This window comes from Corvus cornix, chromosome 4, assembly GCF_000738735.6.
Source record: "Corvus cornix cornix isolate S_Up_H32 chromosome 4, ASM73873v5, whole genome shotgun sequence".
Classification (NCBI taxonomy): Eukaryota; Metazoa; Chordata; class Aves; order Passeriformes; family Corvidae; genus Corvus; species Corvus cornix.
Window position 1 is genome coordinate 30839135 of NC_046334.1, and position 17832 is coordinate 30856966.

Consider the following 17832-nt stretch of genomic DNA (forward strand, 5'->3'; position numbering starts at 1 on the left):
TGGGTTGCAACTAAATTCCTTCTGAGAATTCCCCGGCAATCTTTCTTCTCAACTCCTTACTATCTATCAGATAAACCCACCATTTCCTTTAGAAGTGGGGTCTCCCTGACTTCTCTAAACTTAGCTTGCAAACTCCTTAAAGGAGTACATGTGTGGTCAGAAAAGAGTCTTAGGTTCATGCCGTCCTCAAAATCCACAAGGTTATCTTGTGACATGAATTATTGTTCATGTCATTCCAAAAGACCTCATGGTATGTTCCCCCAAATTCTGACAACCTTCAGTGTAAAAGGCACTGGTGTTATACATTGCAAAGAACATGGGAATCATTTGGTTCTTTAAAATACAAAGTTAATTCATGCATTGAAAGTGCCAGATTTGCATTCTTTGAAATGCATCTGTGACTTTGCATTATACTTCTTTCTCTGTCTACACTCAAGTTATTCGCTATCCTCAAGTCAGACCTGAGTAAAAATCTTCCTCAAGCCACAGCAAAAATCTTCCACAAGTCACAGCAAATGTAAAGTAATGTAATTTGTAATGTAGAACTGGCAAAAAATAAATGGCCACGATATCCCTATTACTGGTTTTAACTGGGACACCATGAAGTAGTACTCCTACCTGCTCGCACCTTAAAAAGGCTCTGTGGTTGTCCTTACAATCATTGTCGGGTGAACTGTTTGCCTCTCAAAGTAAATCTACCTTTCCCCAAGTGCAGCAGTTAGTCTTTTTGGTCTTTCCCATAGCTGTATTTTATCCAGACCATTTAGAAGCTCCACATATTTCTCTTCAGCTATAATCCATTAGAAATTCAAGTCACATCATCAGCATCTGTGAAACAATTACTGCATCTAGGACTGACTCTGCAGTCTAATCCATCATAATTATGACTGGCCTCTTTGAAGATGCCACGATGCGTGACTTTAATATAGTACATTACTGTGCAAATGGATCAGCATCTCATCCCACCAATATGCATTCAAGTTAGAATTCAGACTACCACTGTTTGACTTTTTCAGATGCAATTGATGTATGTACATTTATTTCTTGACACACGTAGGGCACAAACTGGAAACTAGGCACTGAATGAGAGCCTGAGATTTTTGTGTTGTTTGTTTTATGGACAAGTTCAGCATGTTTCTGCCACCTCTTATCACTATACTATGGAAGGTGTTGTTGCAAGCACAACACACATTTCTGCAGCAACAGAAGTTGTGTTATTTTCTTTCACAGAAAACTTTTCTTTAGTTTTAGCCAGTTCTAGAGGGTCATAGCTTATTTCCTATAGCAGCTGTATCTGAGCAGTTTGTGAGTGCAAAGCAGCTCAGATGAATGAATGGATAAATACACCTGCTGCAGGGGAGTACAATCTTCTGCAAAACTGGGTGAGATTCCCAGGAGAAAAAGTAGGTGGGGGAATAGCTGTGGTAGAGGACTTGTGGATCTAAAAGGACCAAAAGGTGGAGTGTCAGATGGGTTGTTTGAGACAGACATTTATGTCCTCAGAGGTTTTTCTCCCCAGCAGAAATACACGTCCTCAGATCACAGCCTGACTTGTGCTCAACTGATTATCAGGATGAGACTCAGGAAAGCAGAAGTCAGATACCCAGAAGCTTGTTGATGGCTCACTGGGTTGTTCCTGGAGTGTTGCCACAGTCTCCATCCTGCTGGCACCCTTCTGCCACTGCCAGATGACACAGAGGTCTAAATTGCTCCTAGACAAGAAACCCCTCTGGCCCTTTCTCGACAGGAGGTGAATTTACCCATATGTTTTGTCAAACTCCCATTTGGTAAACTGTACTTTGTGCTTACACTCTCCTGCTCCTGTTGTGTGTGTAGAGGAGCTGGCTTCACTTGTGGCTGTGTATCCTTCTGTGCTGTGGTGCATTTGCATCCCTCCACTGAAGCTCATGCATCTGGTAAAGAGTTCTAAATACTCCTGAAGTGAAAAAGCTCCTGAAGTTAAAGGTTTGTTTTTTTTCCTATTTCACTGCTGAATGAAAACTTGAGAAGAGGCACAAGTGATTATTACTTAGGTAAGGGCACTCATGCATGGCTTTGTCAGAAAGCTCAATTTCTGCTCTAAAACCTTAAATGTTCTGGACTTGCATACTTGCACAATTGTTTCTGAGTTAGCCTGTGACAAAGTTTCCTCTTCTTTAATATTGGAACAAGACGTGTAAGCAGTTACAATGACGCTTAGTACCAGGATTTGTTATTATGGGATGTGGTTCTCTGGCCTAGCTAAAGACCGGTTGCTGCAGCTGTGCCCTGGGTTAACACCTGTAAGCAACTGCCAGTGTCCCTAGAGGAGAAAAGATGTGTAGTTAACTCAGATGGCTAAGGGGTGGCGTAACACATCAAAGCTCCTTATTAGTGAGACATTTCCATTATTGCTGGGATGAAAAGTTGAACACGTGTGGTATAGTTTAAGGATTTCCTATATGTTTAGCACCTAAGGTACTGTAGTTTGTACACAGAGAAACAACATGAGCTTCCACATGGAAACTTAGAGGAGAGGCAAGACCAGGAGAGATTCGAGAAAGATTGCATTCGTACCCAAGGTGAATTGAGGCTCGAAACCCCACAACATCCCCTAAGGATTTGCTCTGCTCCTTAGCAGCATCACTGCTGCCCCACTCTGCATATGTGGTGGCTGAGGAAAACACAGTGAAACTTCAGGGCAGATGTAAAGGAGGCCCCAGAAGGACAAGGACACTCTGTTGTTAGCTGGGCTCTATGGCTTACAGTAGGGTCCTTTTGTACTTCATTCAGCTGTCTCTTCATTTGGATAGTTTATTTATTTAGGGCATTAGCAATGCTTTGGAAAAAACTTGAGTAAGGATGCCATGCCTTGCCTGTCCCTTGAAGTTTTTTAGTTAAAGGTATATTTCTTCCTAAAATATACATACTGCTTTCTTATTGTAGCTTTAAAGAGCAGTTAAGGGGTTAATCTAGAAACTCCTCAATGACTCTGTGACTGTATTCTGCAGAAGGTCATATTACATGAATATAATTGTCTTCTCTGGCATTTAGATCTTCAATACTTTGTGTCAAACAAAAGAAAATGTGGGATGGATAAAATTCGTTACCTAATTTATAGCTAATTTATCCTTCATTTACAGGGAAAATGGTGACTAGCGAATATAGATATAAGCAGACGTAAGGGAATGAAGAGCATGGGATTTGTGACATATGAGGATTAATAATTCATTAAATCTTATCCAAGCCAGACGCTTCAAAATTCATGCATTTTTAAAATCAACTAGTACTAACCCCCCCTCAATTTACTGACATCAGTTCCTGCTTTTCAGTGATACAATGGTCTAATTGCAAAGGCACTTGAATCAGGTTTTTTCTTGACCTTAATAGAGAGGGCATGATAGTAAAGCTAAACAGTCATTTCCCCTTGCTACATTACATAACTATCAACAAGACTGAATACTGTGTAATTTCTACCCAGATGTGAAAAAATTGTACTATTTTAACAATTACAAAAAATCAAGGGAAGTAAAAATTAAATACTTCTACAATATGGGTGGAAAAAAGCAATTATGCAAAGGAAATGAATTCAGGATTATAAAATGGAAGTAAACAGAAATTATAATGTCGCATCATACAGCTCTCCAGTTCCCATTTTTTTGTGATTTATCTTCCATACAAACTTTGTATCTAATTGTACTATGTAGCATTTCTAGCAAAACACCACAGCTCCTCAAGTAGTTGCTTTTAATGCCAACATGGTATGACCAGATTAGAAATGTTTCCCGAAAGGTCAAACTTCAGAACCAGGTTGAATTTAAGAAACAAAAGAACCCTGCCATTGCAATAACCAGATCATTCAAGATGAGGTTGGCATCTACGTCTGTTCTTGCTGGTTGTAAGCTCTTTTCTGTAGTTTAGGTTTGGAATATGGTGGATCCAGGTAGTTTGTACTGACAGACCATTCCACAAGCTCCCCAGCTTGTTTGGTGCTACCTTGGCTGCTGGGATGCCAACATACTCTAAGTCCAGTATTACTCAATTTCTTGAGCACCACCTTGACTAGCAGATGTCTTTAACAAATACAGGGAAGCTGAACTAAAGCACCCTTTCATCTTTGCTGGTTTTTTGAGAATCTTTGTATCTAATAATTATAATAGGAAGGCTGAGGGAGTGGGAGTTAAAGCCTTAAATCTCAGGGGTGCTCAAATAAGTGTGTGTTGAGTGAGATACTTTTGCATAATGAGAAGCTTCTCTGTGAAGTCTGGACCAGCAAAATTCTTTCAAATTGTGACCCACACAGGACATCATTTGGTAATTCCCCAGCACCTGTGAATTCAACACTGGCAAAGATGTTGGTGTTGGAAAACAGAACAAAGTCTCTTTTTCTTTGTCTTAATCCATTATGCTAGGCTAGGTGTGTTGAGCAGTGTTAATCAGGTGCACAACTAGTGCTTTGACCTGTTTCTGATTTCTGAGAAAGGATGTTATTTGAGGGGTGATTTTCCTCTCAGTACTTCAGCTGGTGATGATGATACGGGCTGCTGATTAAAATCAGCTCCCTGAGAGCAACAGCTGACTGCTCTTGCTGCTCTGGCCAAGCTCTGCAGTGCAGCCTCTTGTGAGAACACCAGGATAAACAAGCGTTGGTGGCTGAACCATTCCTCAAGACACACTTGATGTTATCAACCTGCTTTTTAGGGACGGTTACCAAGAGGTCATTGTCATCCTTATCTTCCAGTTTCTGTGATCTTTGTCCATTTGGCTTCAGACCTGGATATAGCATGGATTTCTTGGGTTGATGACTTCCTAGCACCAGTGAAAGGTCAGTTATCCGTGATGATTTCATCACAGCTTCTAGCAGAGTGAAAAATCCCTGGATGGAAAAGAAAAACCACCGGCAAGCTAAAAATTTCAAGATTTCATCGTGTTGGGACAGTAACATTAGAAAATAGGCATATGAGTGGAAGAACTGATAGAAGAGAATAAAACACTCTGGGCTGCACCATCCTCAGAAAACCTATTTACACAGCCCTGGTTTCCATTATCCTTTGAACTTCAAATAGGAAATCCTGTTGGTCTCACAGTTCTGTTGAAAACAGAATTTTTTACAAAATGCAGTTTTCTTCAATTTCTTTTTAAAAGTCGAAGATCATACTGAGAGGAGAGTGGGGAGAATGCAAAGAGAAGGTTGATGGCTCCAAGGTGTACTCTGACTGGTGCTCCTACATGTCCAGGTGGTAAAGCAGAGCTTTCAGCCCTTTCACTGGTGTCACTATGGTAGCCTTTACACCTCTCTACATATTCCTCCTCTGTTTTTCTCATGGCTCTGCCACACCTAGTCTGGGATGTTGTGGTGAACTTAACTTTTGGCTGCTATGTTTTGAGAAATGAGAGGCAGCCAGAGAGGCAGCTCCCACACTACACAGTGTATGCTGCATGTGCCAATATAGCTGAGGGGCAGGTTCTAGGGATCCCTGGCAGGGGCAGTGAGCCACGAGATGCCCTGTGTCCCTGTGAGAGATGCTGCCTGCCGCTGCATGTCCTGCTGGGGGTTCACTTCCACACAGTGGAGCTGGAGGAGTTGAGCCAAAACAAGGGTACTCGCTTTGGAAATATCTTACAGTTTTAATTGTTGCATGATTTAATTTAAAAATGTGTTTTCATTCCCACTTGTGATTTCGTTTTATTCCTCCCAATTTGTGCCTTTCGCGACTTACAAACCAGACCAATTGCTCATAAACACATGGGAGAAATAGGTTTGTTGGTGCCCTGTTCCTTGGCTTCAGGGCAACACTAGCCAGACCTGGACCAGTCCACTCCAACCTGTTTTCAAGAGTCTCTGATGATGAGGGTTGCATAATAACACAGTTACATGCAGTAATTAATCTTACTTATTAGAAAGCTTCTACCATTTAAAACATAACCTTAGATCAGCTCATCCCATCTGCCACAGACATGTGGAGCAGGTTTTTTTTCCCTTCTGTGCTATGGCTTCTTTCTCCCCATGTAACTGAAGACTGTCATTAAAGCTCCCCCCTTAGACAGAAAAAACAAACCAGTTCGTGACATCTGATCTCCTCCCTGGGTGGATCTGTATCCTTACCATTTGTTCCCTGACCAAATGCGTGGAGGTCACAAAGCAAATCCACAGTCTGTTCTCTGGAGACATTATGCACATCCTGCACTCCGCTAAATTTTCTCTCAAATTCAGCTGTAACATGTATCTGTATAATCTTCGAAAAACCTGTATGAATTACCTTGACTTTCCCCTCAGTAACTAAGCAGTTTTATTCCCTCACTGTATAAATCAAACTGGAATCAACAGAACAGGCTTGTTACTTCTAGCAGAGCTTTATAGAACAGGTTGTTTCCTTAAAATCTTTCTGTGTGCTTAAGTCTTCAAGCTACTCACACAAACATCTCTTCTGACTCCCACTGTTGCTGAGGCACCACAGAAGATAAGGATCTAATGCATTTTTAGATGTCTATGAGAAGATGCTCCCTGGAGCTGTGGTTGCCATTCAGCTTTTCTGCATTCGTGTGTGGTCTTCAGGAGCAGTTTTCATGTGGGTTATTGCAATCTACACACAACAATGGCACGGATTATTGTGCTGAAATCCAGATCTGAGAAAACAGTTACAGTTACCTCTCCAGATGTACCAGAGATGAAAGACAAGGTGGTTTTGATGACCAGAGCCAGCTGACGACCTAAGAGTAGTTGAGATCTAATCCTGATAAAAGCAAAACTGGGAGAGAAACAACACATGGGAGCTGGTGCTGCCTTACCACAGTTCCGAGCACACAAGGGAGCTTGGCATGGGTACTGTTGCCATCCCCTTCAGCTTTAGGCTGGAGATGAAGATGTGGGACTGCGTTTTCATTTTGAATACTCAACATACAAGCTTGGGAAGAACTTGGTCATTGATCTTCTTAGATAAAAGGGCTCAGGACCCAAACAAATTGTCAGTCAAGAGACACCAGCTTCACATCATGGCAGCATTTACTGAGAAATCACAGCCTAGCTTCTTAAGCCTGGCTTGAAAAACACATTTTCTGTAGTTACCATCTTGGCTACAGTAATTTTCTTCCCTTTCTAATTTTAGCTTTATATCGCTTGCTGATAGAGGTTTTAGGTTTTTCTTTAGAAGGCCACTGTTAATCTTGTTCTGAGGATAAAGTGATAGACTCCAGTTCATGCTTCCACACAACTGAGGCCATTTCTCAGTTCCTTCTTACCTTGTTCTATCCCCACTTACAAAGGATGTGGGGTTTATGTATAGCCATTTAAAACTTCTTAGTATTTAAGCATAAATGGGCAGTATATGGGGAGTTCTATGTATTTTGTGACAAGAAACATGTAAGAAAACTACTAGAGAAAAAAGATTATTACAAGGATACAGGCTTTTTCCTTTCTGTGGATTATCCCTTCAGTATTCCAGGGAAACTGGAAACCAGTAACAAGTCTGGATTTTGTGAATGGGATGTTTGCTTCAAAACACAGCTCTAGCATGAAAGTTTCTCCCTTTAACCAAATTAAAAGACTGGATAAAAGCTTGGAATTGCTGTGCTGAGAAACAGTTGGGACCCCAGAACAAGCTGGCATTCCTGCTTTCCTTTAATTTCCAGTAATTCAAAGGAACATTGTTTCTCCTGTTTAAATTTTTCCCTTTGTGGCGGGATGCAACATGAAGAGGCAGAAAGTTCACTGCTGCCAAGCTAAAAGGAGCCAGGGGAACTGGCAGATTGTGATTTAACTCTCACTAAGACTTTTAGACTCCCACAGCTGACACTTGGAAGAGCAGCATTTGAGCAGTCCTGAAGGGAACTGCAACACTTCTCTCTCTGTCCTTCCTTTTCAAATATTTTCAAAGCTTTGAAAACAGTCGGTTGTTCTTCGTTCTGGCAACTCGCCACTTGCTGCCGGCTCACATCAGTTCATAGTCTTCTGAGGTATCTAGTGGCCTGCATGGATTTGAGAGAGTTTGAAGCTCTAATGAAAGACCTTTGATATTTTGGGATATTTAAGAGACATACAGAAACGGGTGAGTTAAAAGAGCTGTTGTCAGCCTCTGCAAAGCCCACTTCATATTCTGAGTCATGAGATACCGTTTCACTAATTGATTATTGTCTGTCTACAACACAGTCATGCTCTTAGTGCACAAAACAGCAGTGTGGATGAAAAGCTCACCATTGTAAAGTACACACTCAACTGGATTTAGAAAGCTGGGAACAACAAACGAATCTAAGATATGAGACTACTTTGAATGAAACTCATAAATCATAGCTGAGACATTTTTCAGCTTAAGTCAACATCTTTCCTACAGACGAAAGTTAATGGAAGCTTTAAATGCCTCTCTTTAGTCTTCCTGAGGACCTAAGCAGGGGAGCTCTCCTCTAAAGGGTCAGGTGACTTTTCATTCTTTAAATCCACACCTCCAGCAATGAGGACTTGATCCCACAAGCCCTGCAGAACTGCTTCTACCTGGCAAGGTTGTGCTGAGTGTTTGCCAGGCTAGTCCTTCAGCCAGCAGCCTCATAGCTGCGGTGGTCTTGAGCTCAGGAATGCAGGTGTAGGAAAGAATGCCCTGTGTTGTGTGCTTGAGTTCCTGTCAGTGTGTGTGTGTCCTCAAACACCAAGTGAATTGCACAGCACAGTTCCTGCTTTTCTTGCCAACACAAACCTACACTCCCTCTGTGACCCTTGCTGCCCCAAAACACAACAGGGAGAGAACAGGTTTGGGGGCAAAGCAAGGATGATAGGCATTAAGCTCTGATATATGCAACTGGTTTTGCTCAGAAGAAATACAGCGCAGTCTGTGATTGGTAGTGTTACTTCTATACAGCCTCTGGGGGCAATGAACAGCTGCTTTTTCTTATAAAAAAACAAACCAGGGGGAGTTGGGAGAAGAGAGGAGACATCTATCAGGATACTTAATGTCTAATGCAGTCAGTTAAGCTAACATGCATACCACTGTCAAATGATATAAGGGCACTTTATCTTTGGTTTGTTAACCTTTGAGGGTCAGCCAGGTCGATTATGAGAAAATGAGGTAATTTTATTGTGGGAAGGGTGGGGGACAAGGATGAATGGCAAAGTTCATCTGCTTATTTTACTCCCCAGTAAACAAACCTTCCTAACAGCCTCATCTAGCTCACAAAAGTTGTCTGTGGAAATGGTGTTTAATAAATCAGATGTGTGCCTCAGCTTCCCAACCAAAATTGTCTTAAGAGTCTATGATAGGTATTGGTGATTAAGCAAATGTTCTGAAAAGTTAGTTGCACCTAAAATTAGAACTGAGAACAAGATGGGCAAAAAAATATTCTGGCGTACCTGCAGTTAACCTTTAAAAAAACATGTGGAAGACTAAAGCAAACCAGGTGAGTGCTAGAGACAGAGTATGTCCTCATACTGCTGTGCATCAACTGTGCAGCATGACAGAGAGAAATTACGTCATGAAGCTTTTGGACTCTATGATTCAGGGTGCTGATGGCTCCGAGCCCATCCTATTTCCTACCGTTTCCCTCTGGTACTTTTAAAGTCCTTTCACTGAGAGGTCCCAACAAAACTGTGCTCCTCTCTTCAAGCAGAGAGGCCAGCTGAACATGCAGTGGATATAGGGCATGTGTCAGCACTGTGCAGCAGGCCTCCAGTCCCATCCTGGAAACTGATGGGGATCCCACCGGCTCCCAACCTTCCCCTGCCTGTGCTCCCTGCCCCAGCCCTTGTTCCTGGAGCTGTGGAGGTAGAGATGTCTTCAGAGTTGTTAGTTGTTTTCTCATACACTGCAATATAACCAGGCAGCACAAAAGTCTCAGTCTGTGCTTCAGTTTTTCTGTCTTCATTGAAAAAATTCAATGTCTTGAAAACAGCTGGTACTACTTAATGATCTTTTGGTAACGAAGGCTGATTCCTTTTGTTATGCTCTCTGAAGATTAAATTTTGCTCTGGACTCTATTGCCTGAAGGAGGCTATTGTAAAACAAGATACTCAGAAATCAGCAAAAAGATGTTCGAGCTAAAACAGGACACCAAAACATTTTAACTCTAGTGGTGCTGCTGCCAATGAGTTAGAGAAAAGATCCTAAGATTATGCTAAAACCAGTCTGGTATTGTGGGCTAATGACTGAGGAACTGCTTTCTAAAAGTGTGCACAGCCTTGTAAATGAATCAAACCTCCATGATATAGAAGATGCTTCTTTGATGTTCAGTTTTAAATCCTGACTTGGTCAAACAGGCTATCATGGAAATAACTAGATGCTGGTAAGCACTGCTATTGCTTTAAATTAAAGGAGGGAAATACAAAGCTCAAGGATTTGCAGTCCCTTTTACAAGAGACACATTGGGAACAGCCTGTGTCTACCAAATACTGAAAAGCTCAATCAGGATTCCAAAGGAAATTGCTATAAAAGATTAAATATGTGGTCAGCAGTAATAACTCTCCCTCTGTTTGTTGTGTCAGATTGTATTTGTGTTGGAGGAAAGATTGGTGTAGTTCAGATAGCAACAAGGAAAAGAGAGAGAGAGATTTTGAGAGAGATTTTCCATTACAAGGTTAACAAGAGGAAGTGGATGGGGATGAGGGAATGTGCTCCACAGAACTGCAGGAAGCTGAAGTTGGAGGAAGGCAGTGCAGCATCTAGAGACTGTGGCTAAAAGTTTTGATGGCTACAAACACTGACAGTAGTTTTTAGAGATGAAGTTACCAAGGACTAACAACCAACAGAGTCTTCAAGTCTCTGTTGTTGGGATGCTCCTGCAGCACCTGTGGGGATTGGCCTCTGAACCCTGGAATTGACAGGCAGTGACCTTTTGTCGGGTGTTAATTACAGAGGCTTCCCCTGGGACCTAGCCCACTAGGAACCTACTGCAGAGTTTGCACTGACTTATTTGAAAGTTTAAGCTCATGCTTTGCAGCTATGGCACTCATCTCCAAGTAACTGCAATAACTTTGATTCAAATCAGTCTTTATAGAAACTGGCCCATACGACCCTTTGACCCCTCCCAGTCCAGAGCAGCTCCGCATGCCTTCCCAGTTCTGCTTACTTGCACTGGAGTACTCTCCTCCCATCTAGCCTGGCACCAGCACACACTCATTTGACCTGAGATCCCACCTGTGGGGTTTGTGAAGCCACTGCTTTGAGGCTGTCTCTGCCCTCCGGCTCCCCACAGCGAGTTACTGAATGATACTGGGGTTGCCTGTGACACCGCTTAGCCTTCCTTCACGCTCCAGTGCAACAGGGCGGCAGCCTTTGCCAGTTATTTTGCTCATATAGGTCACAAGCACAGATAGAGATTCGCGGGGAACTGCAGTAACCAATACATAACAATGCACAAAATGCAGGAAATGCTTTTTGTACGCACTTTGAGTGTCATTGTTGCCTCTTTCTGTTAAAGCTATAGATATGCATTTATAATACACAGAACCAGGTTAATTAAGGCAAGAACTGCCGACATGATCTTTTAGGAGTAGCTTTGCAATTCACACATGAAGACATGAACAGTGACTAGTGCATGTAATGCTAAGCATAACTGAGTAACTCTTCCTGAGGGATTCAGGGTGGCCAGACACTGTAAAACAGTGGCCGCAGGCATGAGCTGCGTACAGCGTGGCGTGGCAAAATGTTGAGCACATAGGACAGGATATAGGGTGTTTTTTTCCAACCGGAAGCTCAGGGATGAACTATTCATAGGCATTGTAAAACAAACAGCTAAGCTTTTAAGTTTTAAATGAACTTACTTGACTTGAGACTTAGTGGGTTTTCAATAAGCTGACTGAAAAGAGGAGCAGCTGTAACATCTGTTATTAACTTGTTCTCGTTTGTGGCCTTATCATAATTTAGATTTAGTTTTAGGTACAACAATTTACCTAAGTGCAAAATTATTTGTTACTTTATTAATACTTTCATTTCCATGGACTGTACATGGAAAAGAGGACCATAAACTTTTGCATCCAGTGCAATGGATGGAAAAACTGACGTTGACTAGGCCAGAAATCAGATTTTTACACAGAACCATTACAGATTCTAGTAACTTACAGGTGTTACCATCGGCTACAGGAAAAGTAGTGGTGGTGGTATTTTGTATATTGGTCATGCCCCAGTAACTCCACAGTGCTCTTCTGTTGTAATACTGAGTCTTTCATGGCTTGACAATGTTTTTTTGCATTCTTTGTATTTTTTGCTTGAAGGGAAGTTCTTCTGTAAGCCTTTTTAAAAAATAACAGAAAAAATCCCTTTATTTTTTAAGTCTAGTTTCTGTATTTCTCATCTTCTCATCTCATTCTAATCTTCTCTTTTCTCAAAGGGAAAAAAATAGATTTATAGTATCTGAATGAAGAAGACAGATAATATTAAGTACCTGATACCTCAAAAGAGCAAAGATCATCAGCTTTCTCTTTCAATGTTATAGTTAGACAGTGCATTTGACAAAGTTAGGCTGTCAAATAGATCATCTACTGGGAAGATTTACACAATTCTCTCACTTGTTATCTCTACTCATGACACAAAGCTTAGCTAAAGTCAAGTCACCCCAGATGAAAAATGAGAAACTGTGCTTCTTCACTTAAAATCTTTGGTGATTTTAAAATGCACAAGGTAGATCTGTTAGTTTCCTGCCCTGTACGACGGCGATCCTGAATGCGTATTTAGCATCTGAGCTTTTGAGGCAGAGCTCAGGAAAGTCCAAATGACAGCACAAGGTCTTAGATAAGAGGGATATTCCTGAAAGGTTCCCCATACCCAGAAAGGTGTGTAAATTCATACCCCATCTGACTTTGCTCCATGTTCAGCGTCTGTCTCACAAGCCTAATTGGAAAATGCTTTACAGCGGAAAACGGAATCACTGTCGGATGGGCAGAAATCTTTCTTTCCTCAGTTCTACAGTCCTCACAGCTGGTTGCTTTTATTGTTTTCATTTCAACTTTAGTTGTGTTTGAGAGCTGGTGAGGAAGAAAGAAAATCGAGGCCAATCTCATGCTTACACTTGTGTCTCACAGAAAATGTTCTGTATCCCTTTTTCTTTTTTCCTCCCAATTTTAAAACAGAGCTAAGAATTTTCTTGGCTATCTTTAGGGGTGAAGGAAAGGGATTATTTCCTAGCTTTAAATGGAATTTTAGCTATTCAGAAAAACAAGCCTTTGTCATAATGAAGAACAGTATCATCACCTTGTAGCATGTGATACAAGTGGTATAGCAAGATTTTTGGTTTTGTAAGGGTAAACACTAGTTCTGTAGTTCAGACATAAAATAGGAATCTTTCTAGATAGGAGTTGACCTTTTCTCTCCTGGAGCTTATGGGTGTTTTCTCAAGAAGTAGAAATTCTTGTTCTTGCTGTGCATGGAGAAGATAAGGACAGTATCACAGAGGGAGGCAGTTGTGTTTTCTCAAAAGGTAAATTACTGTTTAAAGAGGGAGAGAAAGAACAGACAGAAACTGTCTGGGGGGGATTTTTGCCCAGGGGAAGAAGGAAATATGTAGTATCACAGCTGAGACTAATTACACTGAAAGGACTAAGAAAAAGAAAGAACAACAGTGAAGACAGGAATCCAAAACCTGTAGAAGTAAAATGCACCCACCAAGGGTAGAACGGCAGAGATTAGCATTCTGATTTGAAACTGAATTGATCTGCTGGCTTTCTACAGAAAGAAATGGGGGGATGAGGTTTTTGGGTTTGTTTTTGTTTGGGCTTTTTAAGTCATCATCTGATAAAATGCTTAGTTAATAGTCAAGAAAAGAAAAATCCAAATACAAGAAATCTTCCCGTGTCTCGGTAAAGAAAACTCTCGGAGTCACTAAAACATTGATTGAACCCTGTTTTAAGCAGGTAATGACTTGAAACTCCCTGCTGAAAAGGTGGTTCACAATGATACATGACAGATGCAGAAGCAATGTGAGTGTGAGATGGCACGGTTATTTCAGTTTCAGGGATGATGGGAGTTTATCTAAGGATAAAGGAGGGAGGGATTCCCTGTGCAAGGTCAGTGTAGGGGAGAGATCCAGGGGGAGACCAGCTGTCTGTACTTACTAACCTCTAATCCAGGAGGATGGCTTTGTTGTGCTGCTCCAATACAGAACAGGTTAGACTGAATGCAGATGAGGTACCAGCCATCTAGGAAATCATTTTCTGTTTCACTGATTTTGGTTCTCGTTGTTTTGTTTTCCCTTCCCTTTGTATGTAAAACAAGTGTTGAAGGAGTTCCTGAATAGAGGTTGATCTGCTCCTCTCGAAGAGCGGCCTTGTGAGCAATGTGGCTCTGCTGGCCCAAGGGCTTGCCAGCACTTCACAAAGGGCCCTGATAGTACATAAATTCAGATCTTCACCAGATAGATAATTTTATGTGGTCTGCAGAAGAATAGGCCTTTGTCAGAAGGAGATGATAGCTGACTTTGTTTGGGAGGGGGAGGGGAGGGACGAGTTTTCTCATTTTCTGTGTACTTCTATTCAGCTGCTGCAGAAACATCCCCATCTGCTTTGAATCTACATTTTAATTCCAAACCCTTGCAAGAAATACAGCAAGCTGGCTTGTTCCATCTGGCAAAGTACACACATAGCAAGTTGCTGAGCTGAAAGCTGTTCCAAAATCTAGGAATGTAACAACCTTAAAAGCCAAGTTACCTGGCCTCATGCTCTGTCTAACCATATGATGATGGTAATCAAAAAATAGATTTCATTTGTCTGTCCTTTAAATGTTGTCACTTACTCAAGAGTATGTGCTTTCTTTGCTATCTGCTCTGTCAGGAAAATGTGGTTTAAGGATATGAAATGGGTTTGGGTTTTCATTTCTCTGGTGAAAGCAGGCAATGGAACTTTTCCTGCTTTTCCTGCATGATGAAAAGGTAGTGAAACAGGAGGTGCAAATTAAATTGTTGATTACCGTAATTTATAACACCTATATCTGAATTCACGTAGTATGACATGACTTTTGCTAGTAGCAGTGAAATCTTGCATGGTTTATATATGTGTGTGTGTGTGTGTGTGTGTGCGCATGAAAGCTGAAGCGCTTATTTTAGCTTTAGGATCTTCACAATTTGTGTTTCTGCTTGTCTGTCCTAGTGCATAAAATTTTATCCCTAACTGTCAACAGGTGTTAGAAACAGAAGCAGCTGGAGCCAGAGTTGAGCACCATTTCTGTTCTGATCTGATAAACTTGCAAATAAACCATGTATAACTTCTGTTAGGGACACCCAGCAAGAGCTAATCGTGATGCAGACCTTAAGTTAATTTCTGTGCCTGTTTCACAAACTGTAAACAGGATAGTGAGTGATACACAGACTAACTCACAGGCTGATAAGCAGAACTGCCGCTAAATTGTTCCTGGTTGAAAGGAATCATAGAAATGCAAGTTATTTGCATGGCATTCTAGAGAGAGTACAATTTAAAGGGTTTTTTTTTGTGATGGAAAGAAAATGGACAAGCAAAACTGTTCAAGCAAACTTAAGCTGTTGTGAGAAAAGACAGAAAAGGAGAAGAGCGTTTACTGTGAGCTGAAAGGGAAAAAGAATTGAAAGATGCCCATTCAAATGCTTCGTCTGCCTGCTAATTTTAATTAAGACTCCTCCTTTGTAACTATGCCACAGAGCCTGAGTCTTTAAAAAAAAATTGTCACTAGGCAGATTTCTGAGAGTCTCCTGATTGAATCATCATTTTAATCTCTTCACTGCTATTCCCCTCTCCTGAGCAGAAGCTACCCGCTGCACTATGTGACAATTAACATGCTGAGAAATGCTACTGCACTCCTCAGGGAGTTTCAGTGATGCAAAACACTGTTCTGCTGTGTGACAAAAACACCAAAACATTTAAAATATCTCTCTGGTAAAATACCATGGGTTTCTAAAGCCTGGATGCACACCTTATTTTCACTAGGAAAAAATACTCTTCATTAACTTTTTCTGAAGAAAAAAGTATTCCTTTCCTTCAGCTCTCCCACAGCCCTCCCTAAAATCCTCTCCATGTTTGGAGAACTTGATAAATACTTTGCAAATAATTAGCAACCAGTGACAAAACCTGCTCTTTCTGGGTTTGCGCGTCTTTGCTCAGTGTACTTTTACTTTCTCAAATCCTTCATCATCCTTGCCTTAGTGCTTCATGTTTCACCTCTCTTCCCAAACAAAGCACTAGAAACAGCTTCTTGCTCTGTCCCTGATGTGGTCCCAGCCTGCTCTTCTGCACAGTCTCCCTCCAGTCCCACGGGAGCCAAGCCAGGTTTATTGAACTGGGTCACTGCCCCCAGTTAGACACCACCCACTGTACCAGTCTCCTCTCCTAGCAACAAAAAAAAGAGGGGGGTAACAAAAAAGCAAATGAATCCTTTCTGCGTCTTTTCTCTGTCACCTTTGTAAGCCACAGATCAATCCAAGCAAGGTCTGCCCACAGGGACATGCTAATTGAGATGCTGTTTGGCAGCAGACTCTGTCCTTGCACAAATGTTCACAAAATTACTAATTAAAAACAGGCCTCTTGCCCTGCTTCCTTCCCTTGACAGGCTAACATAGGCACGTTTTTCCTTTCATTATTTTATGGACAACAATAATGAACACACCAAAGAAAGAACACTTCAGGAACAGTTTTGTCTGAAGAAAATACCAAGGGTGGTTGTCCCTTTCTTCTTCCACGCCCTGATGGCTGCCAGCATTGCTGGGTGGGTGCAGTCCAGGAGGAAGTCATCAAGAGGGGGGTGTAGGGGAAAGGTGAGTCACTCCAGGCAATTCTTAATTATAGTGAAAAAGGAGGAAATATGCTTAAGCAGAAGAATTCTGTTTCTGTTGTTCCAAAAGTATTTTGGGTATTTGCAAGGAGAATAAACAGATTTTCCATGAAGCCTGGAAGGTTAGCTCTCAGTGAGAAAACCCTTTGCGTTCTGCTGCTCAGCTGAATGTCTGTCCTCCCATGGCCTTGCTTGGAAGCCAGAAGGCACCAAGTAGGAGTGCAGAGTACTGCGTTACTCCAGAAAGTATACACCATGCCAGATGGGCAGAGCTCTTAATTACATCATAGATAATCATAGTGTAATCATGGAAACATGCAAGGAATGGGAGTAACTTTAATTCAGGAAAAATGGCTAAGTGGGTTGTGTAATGGGGAAAACCAGCAAATGCAGAAGAAGAACCACAGTGGTGAGGTGACTGCTGCAAAGCAGGCAACAGAATGATTTCCACAGTGATCAGAGATTGTGAAGCAACAGGCTGGATTTTTATCTGGCTGCTGTGCGTGACTAACATCAGCTCTGTGTGTACATGAAATGCTGAGGAACTGATTTCACTGCTACTCCACTGCATGTGTGTTCATTGTTGTCTAAACTTGGGAATAATTGCTGTGAAACTTTCAAGCGCATAAGAGTTTTCCTGTAGGCAGAATGGACAAACTCCGAAGGGAGAAACAAGTTGGCTCCTTCTGAGGACCTTGATCTCTAGACTTGGAGAGGAACAGCTTTGCTGTGCTGGAAAAAGCTGCATGCGCATCCACGTGCTTTGGAGGCAGCCTCCTCGCTGGGTGTGAGCCAGCTGCTGAGGAAGCAGCTCTCCACGCACGGCCAGACTGCTGGGTGAGTGCCCGCAGTGCACAGGGACACGGAGGGGAAGCCGTGGTTATTCCTGCTGAGGCTATGAAGGGACAGCAGTGTGGCACTCAGCAAAACTTCAGTGTGAGACGGAAGAAATGAGCGAAAGATGGGCCAAAATGTGCAGTGGTGTTTAAGCACATAGACGTGCAGATGGACACATCATGGGGATTTACAAACATAAATAGAAACTCTGTGGAATTACAGAAGTACTAGTCTGACTCTCTAAACATCTGAATGCCTCTGGAGAGATGGTCCTTAGGGCCTGTTTGACCAGAAGTCAGGTACGCAGGTT

The 17832-nt window shown here is 41.8% G+C and overlaps 1 protein-coding gene across 4 annotated transcripts in view; it reads right to left on the reverse strand.

Moving 5' to 3' along the window:
* Nucleotides 1-17832, reverse strand: part of TET2 (tet methylcytosine dioxygenase 2) — a 71690-nt gene that overhangs the window by 26397 nt on the left and 27461 nt on the right. The window lies entirely within an intron of this gene.